General features: G+C 39.1%; 1 long non-coding RNA gene across 1 annotated transcript in view; it reads left to right on the plus strand.

Moving 5' to 3' along the window:
• The first annotated feature begins 4581 nt into the window (after positions 1 to 4581).
• LOC102387261 overlaps positions 4582 to 20356 on the plus strand; it is a 38490-nt gene continuing 22715 nt past the window's right edge. The window contains exon 1 of the long non-coding RNA XR_001358096.2: positions 4582 to 4656. This is a non-coding gene — a long non-coding RNA (uncharacterized LOC102387261). The remainder of the gene's footprint in view (positions 4657 to 20356) is intronic.

Genomic DNA, 20356 nt, shown 5'->3' on the forward strand with positions numbered 1-20356 from the left:
AGCCCCAACCCTGCCCCGGCCCGCCCCACACCTGCTCCAGACTCATCCCAGTCGGAGTGGACCAGCCACAACCCGTGCAAACAGCCCTGACCCTGGCCCTCCCTGTACCTGCTCCAGACTCACCTGCCCACATTGAGTAGTGACAGCAGCCAGGCAGAAGCTGCTGCTCAGCACAGAGGAAAAGCTCCTCCTCACTGCAGCAGGGCCCTTCTTGCTGCAGCCGCCTGGAGCCTGTGCCCAGGCTGCCCTGTGGCTCTTCTGCACTGCCACCATTGCCCCACTGGGCAGCCCGGAGACAGCAGTGGTGGCAGTGGAGAGGAGCCACAGGGAAGCCCGAGCATGGGCTCTGGGTGGCTCCAGCAAGAAGGCCCCAGCAGTGATGAGGGGGAAGGGCCACTTTTCTGTATGCCAAGTAACAGCTTCTACCCGGCCACTGCTGCTGCTGTCACTGTTCAGCCTGGGCAGGTGTGTCTGTAGTAGGCATGGGGCAAGCCAGGGTCAGGGCTGTGCACATGGGTCCACTAGTCAAAATGATGTGCACAATTAATGCAGTTTTAAAAATGAATGTGTTAATTTGTTTTTGCTTTAATTGTGTAAGTTAACTGTGATTAATTGACAGCCCTAGTTCCTATTCAGTAAACACTCACAGATACCAGTGGGAGTCTAAGTATTGTGTAAACACTGATTGAGGATTTTGGCCAAACAAAGACCACTAAACAGAAATACAGGAATTCTAGATTGCAAATTCCTGTAAGTGAATCCAACATTTCAAAAATGAAAAAAATGCTGTAAACGGTGTGCTACATCTATCCCTCTTATACAGAGTGTACTTACTCCTGCATGTTATATGCATATACGTATTCATATGAATGGGCTGTACTATTCACCCTTTAGAAAGCTGTTTTTATCAAATAGTCCTGTTGGACTGTGCATGGAACTTTATAGGCCAAATGTTTTGGTGGCAGTACTCTATTGTAATTGACAATTGAAACAGTAGGAAGTATAGCCATGCATCTTCAAATCACGTGTAGATAAAGTGTGTTGTTTGTGTGTGGTTGGAATCATGGTCCCTATGAGACTGTCTGCCTATGACATGCAGCTCCTGTATCAACTTCGAACTACAATACTTTAAAGTCCCCAGTGTAATTGCTCTGATTACCCCAGCACTTCATATAACACCTAAAAGGCTGGGTTCTCCAGGATGATGTTACAATGAGTAAATTAAGTGGAACAATATATTGATTTTCAGGCTTTCAACCTAATTCCTTTGTCATATTCAGATTATTTAGAAAGAACAGATGCACTCAGCTATATTTAAAGGAAGGTTACTATTACAGCAATGAAGTTATTCACAGTGTTGTTTAATGCACAATATCTAAACAACTGAGATGATTATGCTGAAAGTCAGTGTGCATAGTAGTAGGTTGGATTCATCCTTTTAAAATACATACAATGCTCCAAGCCCAGCCCCTTTTCAAGCAGAGTTGATTTGAAATTGCTACACTGCCTTGCAGTGTTTCAATTTGTCTGTACAGCTTTAAAGTTTTTCATTAATTGGAGGTTTTCTCCTTGGAGCAAAGGTCTGGGTCAAGAACCAGTAAGTAATTCAAGGAAAATGCCAGTGTCATGCCAGTACTTAGTGAGGGATCATTTAACCGTCTGTTTGCATTTAGCACGTTGGGATGGAAAACAGATGGATGAAACCTAAACTAGTGTAACTTGTACCAATAAAGTTTTATCCTAGATTCTTTCAGGGGTAATTCTCTACTGTATCAGGTGGTGTTATCCCAGTTCAGTGGTTTGCATTATCTGTCCATGACTTCATACCAATGTGGACATTTTGCCTTTCCACTCTATTGTAGGCCTTGGCAGATAAGACAAGCCCAAAAAAGAACTCCCACTGGAAATTCATGGACAAGATGAAAAAATTTGTTCTCACCCACAAATAGGAATGAATAAATCAGGTCTTCATAGCCCCTGCTTGAGCATAAGTCTGTCGCTATTTCAGACAGAATAGAAAAAAATACAGGCTTCTCCAGCCATTTAATTAATGTCTAGAGGAAAAAAATGATATAATTAAGTTAATAACTATCCATACAATACCGGCATAGAAAAGAGTAACTTTATCCAGAAGTAATATATTGAAGTTAAAAATGTTAAAACTGATTTTTCTTTCAAGGCCAGATCTTCCTCAGATGCTATTAGCAACTCCAAATTATATTTATAGCAACCAAGTTTTGCCCATTGCATCCAAGCAGGCTGTCATTAGTTATGCTTTCATTCTAACTATAAAGGTATAAAATATCAGTGCTTGCGAAAAGTAGGGAGATTTGTAGCTTCCAGTACACAATAGAACCTTGTTCCTATTATCTGTTATCTGTGGTGCAACAGTGTCAGTAGTCCATGTGCATTAGATAGCATACAACTAAACAAGTAATAATTTATAGAACATAAAACATCAGAAATGTATGCAGATGTCTCTAACCTATGTCTAACAGCTCATTTTGCTAGAACCTGGCCCGTGGATCTCTAGATCTAGTCATTGCCCAAATATAATGAGAAAACCAATCTGAATATACAAAGTTTAGAATGTTTGAATTAATGTGAAAGGACAATGCATCTATTTGACTTTCTCAGTCTTTGGAATTCTCACTGAGCATTTTTTACCATTGTGTTCTATGAAGAATTGTTCTTTTATTCAGCCTTCCCATTTTTCAAACAATTAAAGTACGTCCCCTTCCCCCATCTTTCATTTGCCTCATACAATTTTTTTGTTTGTTTGAACAGAGCTAGAAAATTAAATTCAGGTAGAAAGTAGATTTAGAAGAAACTGTCTAGTTTTCATTTGAGGGATTTCATTAGAGTGTTTTTCCACAGGGTTTGTGTCAGGCAATTAATATCTATTAAAATGCAGATATTTGGGGTCAAGAAAAGGGTGTTAGCAGCTATTTCCATAACCTGTGTGTCTCAATATATAACATATACACACTTGGCTGTATGTACTTTAATATAGGACTTGACCCTGCAATCCTGTATAATGAGTAATTTTTACTGATATGTATCCGCGTGAAGTCATTGAGATAACTCATGTGAGAACACTTATCCAGGAGGCCTAATGGATTACAGGATCAGGCTCTTATTTATGGACATAATGTAAATTTATACAAGGATATATGTAAACATTCTGCCAGAAATCTTCAGTAAAAATGAATACATTTATGACTAGAGATTTGCTAAACCTTGTACAAAACCTGTGCAAATGCATATTTTGTAAAATCTTTCTTAGCACGTCATCATATGGTAGGGTGAGTAGCAAACTGTAAAGAATTAGTAATGCTTTTTTCTGTGCATGTGCTCACAAACATGTAGATAGACTGTAGGCGGCACTACACTTAGAGATTAAAGGAAAAATGGGTGGGCCATAGGGAGGTAGCTAATCAGTAGTGCAGGTGGTTCAGGTAGCTGCTTTTCACACAGATAATTAATGTGTACAAGTAGCTGCTAATTGTACATTTCAGGAATGATTTATGAGGTGGCAGAGGGGAGAGAGGGACACAATCTAATTTCTTTCGGAACCTCGGCCATTCATACAATGGTATCAGCACAGCTGTGAGATGGGACATGATTAATGAACAGTGGGTAAACACACAGCCCTCATACAGGGTCCTGTTTTGATGACATGCTTGTCAAAATAAAAAGTGGCACTTACTCAGAGCAATGGTCAGTTAACAGTGCAGATTACGAGCTTTTTTACCCACTAATTCACTTGTACGTCAGACATAACACCAACTCTGGTTCTGAAATAAGGTTGTTTATGGCCATCAGAATGGTTATTGGTTTAACATAGACTGTTATCATTGACTTTTATGAACAGGTTTGTGTTGATGAACAAAAGATTACAGGTATTTATTTTCTTTGTAGTTGTATAAAGGAAAACACATTTGGCAAGGGCTGATATATTTACATAGCACATTAAACCTAGACTTACAAATGTGCCTGTTAAATATCTGCCATCATTTATCTTATCATTTATCTTAGCTGCCCTTTTAGAACACAATTCTAGATATTCTCAGACATGCACCACCCAAAAGTAGGTTTCAAAAATACTCTTTGCCTTGGTTTGAGAGAAATGATTTTGCACATCCTTGTGTTTATTCTGCCTTCTTACCTGGCCAGAGATATCTAATATTGCATTTTTACTGACACTTTGTAAATGTAATTAGGCTACCATTTACCTGCTAAGATATTTATCTCAGAGAAGATTGCTAATGAAATTAGAAATATCTGAACATCCTGAGATAGTAAATATACAATGCAGATCCTCTATAGCTCTGTTTAAAAAGTAAAAGTTCCCTGTTTCACACAGAGATACCAAAGAATGCTTTTAACAACAATATTAAAGTATTTTACATGGACTTTGTATTGAAATTTTGTCTATTTAATGTATGCTTTAATTAAGCTATACAATCAAAGCCTGTGATTGTTTAAAAAAGAATCAGTGTTATGAATTGATATGAAAAAATCTTTAAATTATAACACATCAATAAAAAAGACAAGTAAAATTCAATTTTATTTTTTTCAGCTTTTAGAATTTGACAGAGAGCTGTCAGTTTTTAAAGACAGATTGTATGAACTGGACATCTCATTTCCTCCCAGGTAAGATATGTACACAGTGAATTTATTTAATTAGATACCTAAATTGTAGTTTTAGTTAATGCTATGGAGTGTGTGAGAGAGAGAGAGAATATAATCATGATTTGTTCCCTTCATAAATTGTTACAGTTCTTCCTATATTCCTTCAAGTACTAATATATACAGTGACATCTTGCAGACACCAATGCTAATAGTGTTCTCCTGTATGTAAAAATCCTAACTACTAGATTCAGCTGGTCCTAGATGTGTGTTTGAAATAAAACTGATGACAGTAGCACACTGGAGTCTCTTGTTACTGTATATCTGTTCATAGATCTTCAGTTTATAGCTGATTTGGTACACAAAACTTGTGACTGGATTGGGAATTAGTGTAACAGCAGCAACAGCAAAACACAAGCTTTGTTTCAAATCTTTGAAGGATATCCCTAACAGGTGAAATTGGCACAACATAGAATATGACTTGAACAAAAGATGGAACTGGATAATCAAATTTCTTTGACCACACTAAGTTAAAAGTGAAATAGCCTAAAAAATAAATTATATTTTTCAGTTTTAATAAATACGTTATTATAATAATCGCAATATAATTTGCTTTTCAAATATGGAATTTTTAAGCTGATTTGGTCCCCATAGCTGAATTTTTAACAAGATTAGACACGTAACAAAAACGAGATGGTTATCAGATTATGGGTCTGTCCCTTTTTTAAAATCTGTCACCCTATTCTAAGTAGCTCTCAGGTTTCTTGCGGGGTGGGGGAGTTAGGAAAAAGGAATACAGATTTGAGGAGAAAAAAACTTGAATTGAGTTATAAGAAGCCATGGATAAGAGAGTCCTGTTAAATCAAATATAGCATTGCAGTTTTGTATAGCTTAGTATAGTGTTGAATGTATTGTTGTGTTGCTATTCTTTCCTGTGGGGGTAGACAAAAATATTACCCGTGTTTTAGTACCGAGGGAAAAAATTTGAAAAGCTTGCCTTTTCACTGCCATAATCTTGTTACATCTCAACAGCCAGATGCGATACCGATTCTATTGATCCCTGGAGACAATGGAAGTATGCATGAAGAGGTTACCACTGCTCTAAATAGTTCTTATTGATTGAGTATGATAACAGAAGACCAGCAGTGTGTAAATCTCCAAGTGTATTTCATTAGCTCTGTAACGGTCAAGGCGGGAGAGGGAAAATGAATGTGTTACTAAGGACTAGACCACCACTAAATTTTACCAATCTTAGCACTTACTTAAAAGAAATTTTCATTTGCTTAATTATTAATGAGAACTATCGGTGTAAGATCAGTTTATCTGATAACATCTAACATTTATTATATTATTTTGAGGTATGACATAATTTTAAAATATACTACTAAAAATATACATGTTAGTACTTCAGCTGTTATCACCAATCGCATTGACATAACCATATTACTATGCTGCTATTAGGAACTTAGCCCCTGGCATCCAAAGCAGGTAATATGACACCTTATTAAAGGTGGTGATAATAGTATCCCCTTTCATTAAAATTGACATCAGTTGCTATTTAAAAAGTTGCTGTTTCTGCTTGTTTATAACTTTGCCAAACACTTACCATTTGGATGTGGATGTTTTGTGATGAGTGATTGAGTTAAGCAGAGGGTTTTTGGAAAATTTTAGCCAAAACATTGAGCCGTTTGAAAAAAACAAGACTGGCAAGGAAATATAGACTGCTTGCAGAAGTTAAAAAAAAAAAAAAAAAAAAAAAAAAAAACCCAAAAAATCCACGCTTTACTGGAAGAAGCAGCTTATTATTTTGACCCAGCTCCATAGCATCTGTATAGATTGGGCACTTCAGCGGGGGGTGTTTGGTGCTTTTATCTAACAGCTGATTCAATGGAGAACTTGATTTTTAGCTGCTAAATTCTGAGAAGATTTAATTTGCAATGAGCTTGATCCAGGATTTTTCCAGTAACTATAACTGTAGTTCTGGGCTGCTCTGGGCTTATTAGGTCAGTGCAGGCACCTGAAATGAGAGCAAGGAAACCATCTGTCCCTTATGTTCAGTGACCTAAGGTGGCACTTCATTCTAGCATTTCCTAATTTCTGAATGCTTGTCTTTGCAATCTCTGGTGTCCTTATAACAGCTGTGTGTGTGAAAAGTATAGTAACTCCTGTCAAATGAGGTAACCAGCAAAATTGTACTTGAACTAGCTTTGTCTTGACTAGGAGTGTGAAAACAAACTGTTAAACTGTTAGACATTTCTGCTACCATTTAGTCAGTTCAACAGTTGAAGCTGTAGAAACCGTAGCTGAAGACAGAGATGTGTTTTGAGCGGGTAGAACTAACTGGAGTAATAGTGGGGAAATCATTCCTTACATCAAGTTTATATACCAATGTAAATTTCATCAGGATCACAAACAGACAGGTGTGCAATTCTCCCAGCGTGGTAGACACTGGTATTGCACCTTGCAACTACTTGGCAAGGGTTTGCATTTACAATGGTTACCCTGGAATAGAAGTGAGCAAGCATACCCTAAACTAATGTCACATGCTAGGTGTGTGCGAAATGGGATGTATTTGATTTGGATTTCACCCGAATCAGGGACAGTGATTCTACTCGTTGATTCAGATCACTGTTCCCGATTCAACACGGCTAAATTTGAATCTGAAGATTCAATGCTGATTCAGAGAATAAGCGATTTGGCCATAGACACAGCTTTAAATGTTCTTTGCACATACCTTGAGGTACCAGATGAGGCTTGTGAATGCTGTGATGGTGGGGCAGATGAAGCATCCCACAGAAGAATGGGGGGGCTCCCCGCAGTGCTCGGCAGCAAACCCAGAAGTGGACCAGAAGAACTTCCGGTTCACTTCCGGGTCCGCTGGGGAGAGTGCTGCCCCCCTCCCCGTATCCCCCTGGCTCAGCAGTCTGCCACAGGGGGACCCCAGGTGCCTTCCAGACCCAGGAGGCACCAGTTGCCCAGCCAGACCCAGAGGCGGACTGGAAGTGCTTCTGGTCCACTTCCAGGTCTGCTGCCGAGCACACTAGGGAGCCCCCGCACTCCTGTGGGACGCTCCATGCACTGCAGCATTCACGAGCCACCTGGTACCTTGAGGTATGTAGAAAAAACATTTAAAGCTGTGTCTATGTCCTAATCTCCAGATATTTCTGAATCTCTCTGAATCGATTCAGAGGGTTCCTATTCGATTCAGAGAGATTAGAGGGTCTCCTGATTCGGTTTGGATTCGGAGAGTCGTCCACTAAATTGGGCCGAATCGAATCAGGGGCCTAAGCTTCATGCAGCCCTAATGTGTACCAATAGAATTTTCCCCATGATTCTTTGAGGAATGACTCTCCACCCAATTTGTCAAAGTTTAGGGTTTTGAATACTCTTAGTTCCCGGGCATATCTGTTGAGATGCTTAGTATCTAAATACCGAGGCACAAAACAGTTAAAATATACAAATAATACAATGTTTGTATATTGTACAATAATACAATATTTGTATATACAAATATACAAATGTATTACTTTGATGCCAATTATATAAACACAACATTAGTAGGAACAAAAAAAGTTAATAAAAAGATTAGACTGGAGATGACCCAAAGGCCCAACATATAAATCTGTATTATGAATTTAATATCCAAATGTCTTTCCCTTCCCTTGCAACAGCTGAGACATCCATAGAATCTAGGGTTTAATTTTGTTTTTTAGGCTCACTCCAGAGGTCATATGGACATAATATAAAATTCCTTTGGATTTGCAAAAGCAAAATGAAGGTGGTCAAGATCCAAGTTCTATTTTATCTGAGCTGTCAGATTTGGTGAATTCAGATTAAATGTTTCAGCTCTAGCCCCTCTACCAGGAAGACTTCCCTTTGCCAGAAACAAATTAAAAACTGATACTGCATATTACATTAACTATTTTAGGAATATTGGAATATCACACATGCCCTGCCCAAAGCAAAACTGATGTTTAGAGTGTTCCCCCACCTCTTCTCCCAATTTGTTCTTTTTATTTTATTTTAAAGTTCAGGAGCATATGACAAAAGAATCCCACCTAAGTGGTGAATAACAAAGATTTAATACTATAATATTTTTGTAGTTGTTAAAGAATAGAAGTCTTACCTTGGGGATATCTGAGTAAGGAGAACCAGGTTGGATCCCATATTCTTAGAACTACTACAGACAAAACCCACCTAGTTTCACTTATGCAATTAAACACATTGATTTCAATTAGGCTGTTGTTATTGTTGTTATTGTTGTTTATTTTTGGTATTTCAGTAGTTTTCAAAATATGCCAGACACAGAAAAAACAGAAGTGTTGATCAGCAAAAAGCAAAATTTGATGAATCATAATTTGTTTTGGCTAAGGACCTATTCAGTCAACCAAGAATTAAATGCTTTATTTTAATTAGCAGTTTTCCCTCTATTTTTTCTCTGTGTTGTTTTTCCTCTTCTGAAATAATAATTTTTGTTCTATATTTAATGACTTGGCCACTTCTTAAGATCTTGATGGTAGATGTAATGATTAGGTGTACTGTGATAATTGAGTCACATTTGCGTGTAATTTTTATTAGATTTTTATTAACCAAGAAATGGTGGAAACACTGCTGTAAGTTTTGAACCTGCTATTTTAAGCTTCTTAGAATGCTTAGCTGAAAGGTGTATGGCACATCACTTTGTTCTACAAACGTAACAAAGGCTTTCTTCACTGGGGAGTGAGAGAAAGATCTAAAGACACTTTTTGTGTTAGGCTTATGTGCTTAATAAATGAATATTTGAATTGTAAAGGAAGTTGTAAAAGATTGTAAAGATAGCATTAAACAGAAATTTCTATTTTTTCTAGTTTACAAATCCACATTAATATTTACAATAATGAATACTTGAATAGAAAACTTTGGTATGTATGAAGTTAAAGTAGGACTTGTTAGATCAAAAATCCAGTGGTGTAATTTCAGCATTCTCTTTGTATTTCATCCTTTTCATGCTGAGGTACTTTGCCTATACAGTATTTCTTTACATAGACTTTGATTGCATGAAACAAGTGCATCAAGTCAGCACTTGAAATGCAATATATTTTAGTATTGTGTTTATTTTTCTATACAGTGTTTGTAAATAAAACTTTGCCATCATGTTATTTAATTGCGCTTCACCAGGGGTCATACCAGAGATCACTGATTTATCCTACTGATGGAATCTTATACTATCTTCCTTTTTAATTAGGGACAATAAGGCAGAATAAATTTATTCTGTCTTGTGGCACATTATATTTTTAATTGTGCTCCATGGATTAGGTCTGCAAATTGTAGCTGTATGCTAGTTGCAGTTCCCAGCACGTGACCTTCCAAAAGTCAAAGGTAGAATATAGTATGTAGAACATTGTTGAGTAAATTCCATATTACAATCGCTACCTGCCGGGAGCAGAAATCAGAACAGCAGATTGGGCAGGCAGAGGGGACAGGAGAGGTGTTAAGGAGGGTGCAAGCCTTATTTTTGCCACACCTGCAATAAAGTTGGCCCCGCACTGGTCTCGAGCCATTCCAATTCACATTTTTTAAGACGAAATCTTGCATTCTGTGGAATTTGTCATAGAGGCTATATAAATTGCAGAGGGTTGTGGGGGAAACAAGACAGTGGAGTGAAATCTTAACTTAGTCGATAATAATTTTGTCATTATCTTCAGGGGTTAAGGTTTTCACCGTGCGTGGTTTTCAATCCTGTTCTAGAGACATCTAACCAAAATAATGTTACAGTTCATAACATAGGAGATGTAGAAACTGACAGGTGAAAACGTATCATTTTATTATTCTATATGCTACATAGGCTTCCCATCGAATACCGATTCCAGTACAAAGTCCTATCTCAAACTAAAGACTAAGACTTGACACCCCCTCCTCTCTCTTACTCCTCCTGTGCAAATTTTAGCCACAACTTCTAAAATTCTTTAGTCTACAGTATGGGTAAAGCCAATAAAGTCTAGATCCAAATGTATAGGCATCAGGCAGACTGTGTTTTTGGTATAGGTATCCCCATCTATTATAATATCCACTGTAGAACATTATTGTATCCTCATACTACCATTTTTGTCACAGTATAAGTTTCAGTTTTCCCAGGTAATAAGACTTAATTTGGCCAACAAGATCTTTCTTCCATAACTCATAAGTTAATAAGTTATTTGTCAAGATGGAAGGCTAGAAGAAAATTATCTACTACTACACCTTACCTGATTCTTTTAATCTCTCTCATCTGTATAGATACTGTGATAAGAGATGTAAGCATGGCAGAGAGAAAAATAACCTCTCTTCCAAGAAGCATGCCTTACTCTGTGGCCAGTACTTTTATTGTGTATCTTAAAGAATGGGGATTGAATTACTGACTTCCACGTGTAGTGCTTCCTATGCACAATGCCACTTCTACATCTTGTGCTACAGCAATCTCATATGCAAAGATGTTTCTGTAGTGGGGTTTCATTTAACAAATCTTTCTTATGCTAAGGACAAGAAAAATATTTTTTTTCGATAATAGAATCTGTTACAGTTCTCAAAAGACCAATAACAAAAGACCAGTAACTCTTACTTTAAAAAAAAATGATGATAAATAGTGTTAGCTTGCAAGAATAGCATTTTAGGCTACTTCAAGACAAGTGTGGATGTACGGTATGTGGCACTGCAGACCCATCTGCAGCACCACACACCTCACATGCAGGCATTCACCACATTGCTACCTTGCAGTGTGGGGATGGGTTTTGACCCAGGGAGATCCCAGGGTCAAGAAAACCCACACCACAAAAAAGTGGGACAGCACATGTGGCAGCAGTGTGCATCACCCAAAACTGGAGCCTGGCCAACTGCAGCTACCCTCTGGCTGCCAGCACCACATTCAGGCTGCCAATGAGGCTCCTGGCTGCAGGAGCACCATGGCTGCAGCTCCCTGAGACCCCCAGGACCTCAGGTAAGGCTGCTGGATCAGCACAGTTGCTGGCCCTGCCTCTCGTACTGCACAAGATGTGCCACTGCTGCTTGTCCCTAGGGAGACACATGGTCCCACTCATCTGGACACAGCTTAAGAGTTTTGATTTCTTTTGAATATATAGTTCATGTCTTAAGGTTATAAGTAAACATCAAATCTGATTCTTGCACATTTTCCTTCTTGCTTAAAAGTTTAAATGAATCCTATGAATCTTGCTTCTGATCAGAGAAAAATTAGGTTATGCATCTTTTGCGGACGTATTTTTATATATATTTCACATGTCTTAATATGAGAGATAATTGCATCTGCTTCTTTCATAATCAGTTTCTCTCTGTGTCTTTTTTTCCATTTCAAAAGGAATAAAGAAAGCATGATTATCTGGACGTATGTTTTTAGGCTTAATGAAAATCATGCTTATTTAAAGAAATGAATAGACTTTCTAGAAAAACCGCCAACTTGTGCTGTACTTTTTAGATGAATCTGCTTATAAGCAGTTGTTTTTCTGAAACTTTCTCACTCTTAAAAGTTGCAACATCTTATATTAATGAAATGTAAATAATCGCTCTCTAGATTTAATTTTGTATAGATTCTTTTGCTTCAAGATGCAGTACTGTAATGTTTGCTGGCTTCCATTTAGAAAAAAGAATCACAGTATTTTGAGTCTTGCCAGCTAAGACTATACTTAGGGCAACTAAAGAAACTTAAATTCTCGTGCCTTGTTTTAAAGAATGTGATACAAGCTGTAAATTCATATCACTTACGCTCAAGAAGTCATCAGTCAGGTCAGGCGTGACAAGTCTGAACACTGCACACTCTTGTGATGAATTTGGCTTTCCCATGTTAGTTGTGGTCCTGGAGCCAGAGAGGCATGACACTGTTGTGATGAAGTGCTAGGAGTCTGACAAGAAGAGTCAAGATGACTTGTTTAGGTATAGGAAGTAGTAAACATGTTTGGACACAAAATAAACCAATGATGTCTTTTGGTTTTCAGGCAGAGGCAGAAAAGAGAAGAAAGTTGTATTTTCTCAATAGTTCATACAATCTAATATGTTCATAAGTATCAGTGGAAGACTTACTTTACATTATCTAGCTACCATGGAAGAATGGTAGATAAAAGTACTTGTTTGTGCTTTCTAGGAGTAAACTAACAGAAGGAAAAATGCAAATACAAACAAAAAGCATGCTTCTTTATGCTTTTTAACAAAATACATTACTTTGGATATGAAATGGTTTTAAATAGTCTTTGTTTAGAAATAATTTTATTATGTGCAGTATTGTTCTATATATAATACTTTCTACATATTATATATATATGTATTATGTGTTAATTTATTCTACGTAGCAGAAGTGCATTTGTGTACATGTACAGTGTTTAATTTAGAAACAGTTCCAAGTTTCCTGTATTTCATTATACTGATAAAATATATATTACAAATGTGAATCATAAGAATGTGCCATCTTAAGTACTATCCTAACTATATACTACTGTATCCAGTAGTTTTCACCTTTAAAATGGACCAAATATGGGTTGCAGTTTCCCTTTTCACTGTATAGTTTTAGATTGCTCTGCAAGAATCATGAATAGCTCCGTCTTTTACAGTCTCTTAGCTTCTCTTTTCAATTGATCGTGGACTACATTTAATAAAGTATGTGAGCTCTTAACACTTGGGACAGAGAAAAGAATGCATCAGGAATCATAATTTACAAAGGAAAGAAGCATCTATTTAGATGTCCAGTTCGTATTTTATCTCACCCTTTAATATATTTAATAACTTTTGAAAAACTGCTTACATGTAAATATTTCACCATTACCTTGCCATTCTTGTGCTAGTAGTTCTTCCAGATAAAATTTGGATTCTTCAGTAAGTACCACATATAACATCTTTGTAATTCTGAAAGGAACTTGGAAACATTTCTTATTCCAGTAAATACATTACAATGATTCTTGGTTTTCTCTAAATAATAGTGCAGGTAAATCTTTAAAGTAAAAATACCAGCAGGCTTATTCCCTGCACTGCTATATTTGCCAAGTCTAGACAACTGTGGAGGAAAGAGGAGCATTGATATACAGCTGTCTTTTCACCGTTTGGTGTTTGATAGGAAACTGAGACCAAGCTGATGTCTACTTTAGCAAGTTAATGTACATCTTATATACTTTGCAAGTCTGTGAGGATGAATGACAGCGCAACTTTTTTTAAAGTCCCTGTGGGAAGTTTGTTAAGCTAACAATCCATTGGGATAAATAACTGCACCAAAAAAACACAGTCCAATGAAGTTAACAAAACCATGGGAGCCTGGCTTAAACCAGTAAAAGCAGGAAATTCAAATATATATTTAGAATGATTACTTTTGACAAGGGTTTATGATGAGCCATAAAATGTAGCTCTGGGCTGAAACTTGGAAAAAGAGGCCTAAACAGAGAAATAAAATATTTACTTTTCTTTAAAAGGCATTTTGGCTTATAATAGGAAAACCTGTTAAACCTCTTTATAGCTATTTTAATACCCCTCAAGTTTGTCTGACTTTTGTTCATTTTAAGCCCAGCTGGCATTTAGGTGCTTACAAGTTAGGCACAGCACTACCTAAAATTTAGGCCCCTGGCCCCCAGGGTAGAACCCAGAACCTGAGTGAGGCAGCTAGGCTTCCTCTATAGTTAATGGGGAGGATTAATCACCTCAAAATGAGATCAAAACCAGCCAACATACTGAGTGGGGAACAGCTCAGAATCAACCCATTCAGTATAGGACACTCTGCCCCCCTGATTGAAATTATGCCACTAGACAAAAATAATTTTAGATTCATTGGGCCAGAAAGACAGCACAAGAGGGAGCATGATTCTGTAGCCTAGGTGTTTAAGACACTGATGTTCAACCTGTCTGGCTCCATGAACCAGATAAATGATGCAGAGCTTGTCCATGAACTGAATCCTGCATGAGGGGTCAGTCGACAGGCCAGATCTAGCATGGAGTCAGCACATAGGTGTGACCCTGTGTCCTGGATCTGGCTACAGAGCAACTTCACGCCAGCGCAGTCTGGAACATGGGGTGTGGCATCTGAACCACAGGACTCCCCATGGATCCAGATAATTGCCACAGCTCTGGGAGCAATGAATGATGCCAGTGCTCCCCTGCTGCTGAATTTCTGGACCCATGAGGAGCCCCATGGGCCAGATGACTTGACTCCATGGGCCAAGCCTGGTCCTCAGGCTGGAGGATGAGCATCGCTCGTCTAGGGCACCTGGGAGAGGGGAATCTTGGACCATTCTCAGGGCTATTTCTATATTTGACAATTTAAATAACAAACAGCCTTGGGAGCAGAAATCAGAGCTCAGGAGTCTCACTTCTCACTGGGGATACAGAGTCCTGCTCTTTTTCTCTGTGGCCCAATGAGCCTTAAATTCTTTGCTGCACTGTGGTACATCTTCAACAGAACAAATTAAATGTGTCCTCCGCCCAGAATAACCAGTAGCCTGTCCTGGAGAGTGGAACGAGTGACCGACAAACAAATTGAGCCTGAGGCTGTCTGACATCCTGGATCAGTATTTAACCACAAGACTACCATGTAAAGCAGGGGTGACCAACCTGCAGCATGTGTGACACAAGTAGCATGGGGAAGATCAGAGAGAAGACAGGTAGCACAGTGGCAGATAGGGCAGGGAGCAAAAAGAAAAGCAGGAGATTGAGCAGGGGAAAGAACTGGAGTAGCACTTGGGAAAGATGCGGGGTGAATTTGTGGCACACCTGCCAAGAAGATTGGCCCCCACTAGTTTAAAGGGTGGCCTTTTCTTTTTCTTCCTCCTGTAGCCATGGTTTTTTTTTAAAGTAGTGGCCCCTGCTACATTTTTGTGACCATATGCTTCAGGCATCCTCTGAGAATGCAAATCTACCCTGCCTTCTACAAATTCAAGCCCTGCCAGGTGCTTAGTTTTTCTATACAGCCTCCCTGCTGAGCACAAGACTGCTGTGGACAATCAGTCCACTCATTCTTGCTCCATATACAACCAAGGCTGCCAGTTAAACAATAGGCAAACTTAAGTACATGTCACAGTGCTGTTCTCAGGCCCCAGCCTGAGATATGGCTGGATTGCAGTCGTGCTTTTAGGCATGTGCTAGATGTTGAGCTATTCAGCTCTGTCAAAGCTGAGCCACTTCTGCGCATGGACAGAAATAGAACAGGTAGGCATCAAGAAAACTTACGAGCAAAAAACTGTAGCACTGATTGACTTTAGGTATTGTCAGAGTTAGATTGCAGTTAAATAGTGCTTTTGGGATGAGACCTTTGGACTTAAAAGCCTAAACTCCATCTGAGAAATGTTCTGCATCCAGGTTTTAGTCTATAACTTTAGTCTATAACCTGGGGTTTTTTTAGTTTGAAAATGACAACTCAGGTTTGTTTGCAATAACTGGATACTTTTATAACTGGATACTGTAAGCTGAAATGATTCTCTCTCAATTAGCATAGTAATGGTTTTTAAATTATGCATTTATTTTGATAGATGTACATCATGGATTGTGTTCTTTTATAACAGAGTTTGTTTATTCAGTCAAATGCAATTTGCAGCTATTATGGCAACAGTTAAGGCAACATAGTATTTCACAGTAATTAATATATGCAAATGGATGATCAGTTTCTGAAAAGTCTCAGCAGACCCTGTACTGGTGATCATTAGCTTCTATTTTTTTCCAGTCAACTCCATATATGGGAAAGTTTCCAGAATAACTTTTGAACTTTCCCATCCATCACTTCTGAAAATAGCAAATCTGCAGTCAGGCTTATGTAGTAAAAAAAATAGCTGTTGTTCTTCTCCAGTGTAAACTATAATGTTTGAGATCATTTGCCTGCTTGGTGTTATAAGAGATCTTCATATTTCCTGATTTGGACATCCACTTAAGGGGGTAGACATACAGTTATGTCCAAAAATAAACTCAGATCAAGGGCTTGATTCACATAGCACTTAAACATACATTTAACTTTTAACCATGTGAACAATCTCATCCCTTTTCAATAAAGAACTTATATTTAGGCCCATTTTGTAGTTCCTTTGTACTTAATGTTTAAAATTAAGCATGTGCTTAACTGTCTTGTTGAATTGATACCTAATTTTCTGTATAACCCTTCTATCAGAGGAATTCCTTGTGAATTTCAGTAGAAAAGTATCAGGACATATCTATATACCATCAAAGCATTGTGCTAGAGAGTGTTGAAGTGAAACATGCCCACTCTGAGTACACTATACCCCAAAATGGATGTGTGGCTCCATTAATGTGGGGCTAGACATGCAATAGTCACTCAATCACTTTCTCATATTCACTGGCATACATCAAGGGGGGCCTATACACAAGCAGGGAGGCTGCTCCAATGCACTGTAATTCCAGCACGTCAGAGCAGACTTGATTCATCGAGTCTGCTGGAACGTGGCAATTACCGTGATCCAGCAGCCTCCTGTGTCTCATGTGTCAGTGTCCCCATACTTCAAAATAGCAACAAGGGTGCTTTATCTAAAGCTCATTCAATGAGCTTTAGATAAAGCACCCCTGCCACCATTTTGAAGTTCAGGGACGCAGATACACAAGATGCTGTAGGCGCTTTAATTAAAGCTGCTCTCGGGGCTGCTCTAATTAAAGTGCCCTCTCTCCCTCCCCCACAGAGCATGTGTATAAATGCCTAAGGTGAGTGCATGACATCTGGTTTGAAAGGTAGCATGCATGGAGTGTGGGGCAGGCCATGCTTCTCCCTTTGACAAAATAGGCATGGCATTAGGTTCCATTCTGCCCTGATAGTATGGACCAACAAACATTTACACCTTCTTAAGGAGTCTGAGGGAGACTTAGGGTGAAGTTACACTTTACACCTGGACTATAATAAGTCTGTGGAATGTTTAGCTGCGTTAAAGTTAGAACATGATGTGTAATCACATATTAAGAGTTAATACTGTTCCTTGCCTGTCATAGCTCTGACCTGCCACTAGAAGACAGGCAAGCACAGGCATGGCTAGAAGCCGGGCAAGGTTCAAATTACATCCGACTCTTGGGGACCTCTGCAATGGTGACAGCCGGAAGGAGCCACTGCCTGAGGCACGTGGGGGGGGGGCTCTTGTCTCTTGGGGGGGAGCTCTCAACTCTTATGGGGGGGGAGGGTCCAGCCCTGCTGAGCTCCCCTGTAATTCAAACCCTGGAGCCAGGCCACCTGAGTGCATCCTGAGAGCAGTGCATCCTGGGAAGCTGGAGGACTGCAAAACTGCAAATTGTTTTATCTCCATGGAGCTGACTGAAGTTACCTAAACATGAACTAGGTAACACAGCCCAGAGTTCACCTTCACCTGAAGTGGTGAAATTTTGAGGATGCTCAGAGGGCATTTAGCATGAGTTAACAAGCTGTAACATACAGATGCTTGCATTTTAAGTACCCTTAGTATGGTCTAAGTGTAATATGTAATTTACTGTTCATGAATGCATCACGGATGATGCATTGTATAAGTGTTCTGTTTGTCCATTCCTCTCCCAGGGTAAGTGAGGCTAAACTGCAGTAACTTGAACCTGATCATTCAGTGGTTTAGCTTGCCCCGTTTAATTTCCACTTTCCACAGGATAGAAGTTTTCAAATGAAATAGTTACAGTTGATTAGCTAACCAAAGTAAGTGCACATCTTTAAAATGTCATACAGTAAGTGCTTATTTGCACCCTATGTTACACACGCAAAGCCCATCCTACCCTGAGCTGTACTCTTGCCTGTTAGTAATCAATAGTTACTTTCCACTAGAGCACTCTAACCACAGTTCTTGCTCCTGGAAACTTGCATCTTCTTCCTTGCAAAAAGATACATGATAGTAGAAGATACCATACTCCCCCATTACCAAGAAATGAAACAGGCAGTGACATTTTCTCCCCATCAAAAAGCTAAGCAGTTTCAAGTTATCCCTTCCCCATATTCCTCCTCCTATACTAGTAACAATAGGAGCAGCAGCTGTCCCTACCTTCAGTTGCATTGCCTCGTCTTAAATACCTGGGAAGTTCCCCCTGTAGGGGGCAGGATGATTACAGCCTCATGGGTTCCACTATATTCATTAGGTGCATTACAAGCTCAGTGGCCTAAATGGAAATAGAGATGTTTAAAATTCGTATGTTTAGGGCTTCTTCCCTCATTCCTATATTCCCAAGTTTTGAGTCATTCTGTGATTTGGTCTTAAGAAGTTAATATTCATATTTTCATCACATTACATTTTGTAATCCAATGAGGCCCTGATCATTAGGGACTAAATACAATTCAGATTTTTAAGTTGGCAACTCTGTCAATCACAATCTGAACTGCCTGCCATAAGCAAACAAGTTCAGTATGAGGCTGGAAAAGAGTCTGGCAGTTAGCAATTATTGCAAAAACATGGTAAGTGTGAAAAGAAGAAATAAGGACATTGTGGCTAGCCAAGATACAGGTGGGCAATTGTTAACTTTATCACTTCTCTCCATTAATTATTATAATTATTCTTGTAGCTGTAGTATGGAAGAGATATGAGCTGACTTAACCAGGGTTCACACCCACCTACAAGGTTTGCTTTCTGATAAGTCTGCATGCACAGTAATCTCATGTATTAATCATTCTCTTAAAGTGACCTATTCTTGTTTGTCATTGCATTAGGCTGTCATGTAATTTACTGGTTGGACATATGTTCACGTCTCAGATATCCTCTGTGATTTTTTCCCCTCAAGCAGACCCTCTGTATTGACAGTGCCTTAGCTTTGATCATTCTAACCAAGAACGATGCATCAAATCCTGTTTATTCCTGAGAGAATGATTCTCTCTTGTAATTCTAACTCTAGTGACTTGTTCTTCCAGAATCCTGCTCAGCCTGTAATCTGTATTTATTTTCTACCCTCATATTTTGTTCATGACCTTTTTTTTTTTTTCCAAATATGGTTGGCCTTACTCTAATGGATTGCATAATAACATATATCTTTTTCTGGTCTAACTCCTACTGCAACAGAATGAACTAATTCAGTCCTAAGTGAAACAAGGTCATTTTTAAAGGCACTCATTTGTTCTTTCCCACATCCAGAGGAAGTCTAGAGAATAACAACTTTACTTTTGGTACTGAGCCTTGTCAGTGCCTTTGTACTCCCTTAATGTTGTTCTTCTTCATAAAGATTAAAAACCAACTTTAAACTTTATAAAGTGTTTTTGCTTCTGAGGCCCCTTCTACACGTTACAGGTATCACATAAGTAACTGGTTAATTGTGTTATTACCCTGAGACCAGCTACCTGTGCAAAGTACCTATCATGCCATAAAAAGTTCCAACTGGCTTTAAAGTTAGACACCTAAAATAGGTATAATCTTACAGCTGTTCGCTGTTGAGTTTTAATTTGCACGTGTAACAGGGTCTCCCTTCCAGCTGGGAGCCCTGTCAGCTAATGGTGCTCCTAGCCACAGGGGTGCACCATGTCCAGCCTGGGCTGGGAGTCCCACAGCTGATAGGACTCAGCCCCAGCAGCTGTGGACACAATGCCCATAGTGTGCCTCCTGGTGCTCGCATAGTATGCATCCACAGCTGCTGGAGCTGAAAGTCCCTTCAGTTGTGGGACTGCCAGCCCAGGATGGGCATGGTGCACCCCTCTGGCTGGGAGCTCCATCAGCTGACAGGGCTCCCAGCTGCAAGGGAGACCCTGTTACAGCTGGGTCCCAGCAGCCAGGGGAGGCAGCTACAGTCTCCCAGCCCCAGGTGTTCATGGAGCCCCCAGGCTGGGAGATGCAGCTGCCGTGAT

This window comes from Alligator sinensis, unplaced genomic scaffold, assembly GCF_000455745.1.
Source record: "Alligator sinensis unplaced genomic scaffold, ASM45574v1 scaffold108_1, whole genome shotgun sequence".
NCBI lineage: Eukaryota > Metazoa > Chordata > Crocodylia > Alligatoridae > Alligator > Alligator sinensis.